This window comes from Rhinolophus sinicus, linkage group LG18 (genome assembly GCF_036562045.2).
Source record: "Rhinolophus sinicus isolate RSC01 linkage group LG18, ASM3656204v1, whole genome shotgun sequence".
Taxonomy (NCBI): Eukaryota; Metazoa; Chordata; class Mammalia; order Chiroptera; family Rhinolophidae; genus Rhinolophus; species Rhinolophus sinicus.
The window spans coordinates 9,136,750-9,139,325 of record NC_133767.1 but is presented as its reverse complement, the minus strand read 5'-3'; the positions used below and the strand labels follow the sequence as shown (position 1 = coordinate 9,139,325).

Here is a 2,576-nt window from a genome sequence, read left to right as displayed (position 1 = left end):
GGGATGGGAACTCTGGTCACACCTCAGAAATAGCCTATCCCTGTGTCCACTCCAGAACCACAGGGAGGGAGGAAAAACTGGGGAGACTTCCCCTTTCTATAGGTGCATTAGCTGTAGCCAGAGCCCAGATCCCCCCAGGCATAGGAACCTCTGTGTCTAAGGGTTTAATAACATGGTCCTTTTGTCAGCAGCAGAATCTCCCTGGAAATCCATTGAAAATGCAGTTGCCTTTCAGGGAATCCAGACAGTGGTCTCCCCTTTCAGTGTGTACCCCAGAGGCTGCTGATATAAATGGCCCCCGACCCAAGATAGGGAACAGCAGACGAGAGCTAGTCTGAGGCTAGAGTCTCTGTCTCTGTGTATTGCTGCTTGGAGCAGACACAGGAGACTAATTATGCACTTCTGTCGAGACCTTCCGGAAGCCCTCAGCCACCTCATTAATCGCAGCTCAACAAAACCTGGACAGGCGGTTGGAATAAAAATAGCTTCATGCAGGTTAAAAGGTAAAATTAACTTTGGTGTCAGGAATCGAAGTCTCGAGGTGGTGGGCGAAGTGAGTGGGGAGTTGGAGACGTGAATATTTGTGTCCTACTATTTGTGGGTGTTATTTGGAGCAGCAAAGGTGTATTGCACATGCAACCCATAACAACATAATAATAACTACACTCTAGGAGTTTCGCAGGGCTACTGTAACAAATGAGCACAGACTGGGTGGCTTAAAACAACAGACCTGCATTCTCTCAGAGTTATTATGTAGAGCATTAATTATGAACACAAAATGGACTCTAATAATTCTGATAGCTGTGTCAGTCACAAAGTGACAGTCATGCCAGAGTGTCACGTGAAAGGCATACCCAGTGAAGGCCCTAAGCAGATAACTCCAGACACAGAGTGAAGTGTGACCACCTGGACGGCTTCATTGGACTACAGATGAGCTTGATCAGACCGCAGATGGGGGCACTGCATCTAGTCTCGCGCATAAGACCAGAGCTCTCTGACAGCTCATTGCTTGGGCCTCAACTGACCAGTTGACAGCTGCACTGGTCCCAGACAGAGCACTTGAAACCTCGCGTCCTGACGGTCTCACCAGCCCAGCTTGAGTCCCAATGCTATGCACCCCAGCACCGAGGGACTCTCGCTGAACACTGGACTTGGTCTCTCGTCCTTCTTTTGTGAGAGTCTGTTTGCCTTGCCTAACTCTTGTTTGCAACCCTATGTGACCCTCTTGTGTGAAATCGCTCTACCCCGACTATTGAAGACTCCTCTGGCCAGAGCCGTGGTTACTGCCCACGGTACACCATGTCCAGAGGACTAGATCCAAGGCTTTATTCTAATAAAGTCTGACATTGTGGGAAGACACCAACATGTGTGAGACTGCTCCTTTGACAGCCACGTCCCGCTCACGTCAGCTCTGGAGGCCAGGACTTTCTGAAAATCAGGGCCATGCGCTTTCTGAAGGCTCTGGGGGAGAATCTATTCCATGCCTTTCTTTTTGTTTCTGATATCACTGGAAAATCAGTGGTGTTCCTTGGCTGGTAGACATATCACTCCCTCCAATCGCTGCCTCTGTCGTCTCATGGCATTATTATTCCTGCGCGTCTGTGTCCAAATTTTCCTCTTCTTATAAGGACACCAGTCATATAGGATTAGGGCCCACCCTCATGACCTCATCTTAATCTGATTACATCCCAAACGACCCTACTTCCAAATAAGGTCACATTTACAGGTACTGGGAGTTAGGGCTTCAACATGTCTTTTGTGGGGATATGACTGAACTCATAACGCATACATTCCCCAAGCATCTGCTGAGCACCTACTGTCTGCATGAGAGTGTGAACGGCCAGCCTCATCAATCTTTTTTTTTTTTTTAAACAGTATCATTAATATTTTATTCTCATTTATAATTAGATGGCAATTGAGCATAATTTTCTACTTGATTTTTTCTTTTTGTAAATAAAAAAAAAATTACAAGTTTTAAAGAGCCAATGGCTGGTTATGTTTTCAGAAAACATAATTAGATTCATTCATTGATGGTGGATTCAAGGTTTTCCTTATTCGCTCCAGAAAATTCACCCGCCGGGTGTCCATTTTTAAAAAACTGGAAGGTGGGCATGCATTTGACTTCACCCTCTGAAGCCACATCCTGACAGTTACCACATCTACCTCAAGGACCACGTTGGAACACTTGTCAGACAGGAAATGAAAGAACGGCTTGATCCCTTTGCAAGGCCCACACCGCGTGGCTGAGAAGTCAACGACTACGAGCTTATTTGCTGCGCTGCTCCAGGCTTCCTCAAAAGCCAGCTTGCTCTTGATCTGCTTCACCATTTTGGTGGCTGACGTCTGACGAGTGACAGCAAGAAGCGATGGAAGTGGATGCCAAGGGCCGTACTAAGCTTCCCATTCTGTCTTATGGTTCTGGCCCCAAGATCGTGGAGTCTCAAAAATGAAGACAGATTATTTCCCCAGAAGAATTTAGATATCGATGGAACACAGACCTGGCAGAATCCTAGGTCTAATGGCTGCATGATGACCTTCCCAACCGGGGAAATCAAAGCAGTGTTCTGGACTAAACT

At 46.8% G+C, this 2,576-nt stretch overlaps 1 pseudogene; it reads right to left on the bottom strand.

Moving 5' to 3' along the window:
- Positions 1-2,020: 2,020 nt before the first annotated feature.
- On the bottom strand, positions 2,021-2,328 carry LOC109438770 (thioredoxin; annotated as a pseudogene).
- Positions 2,329-2,576: the final 248 nt, after the last annotated feature.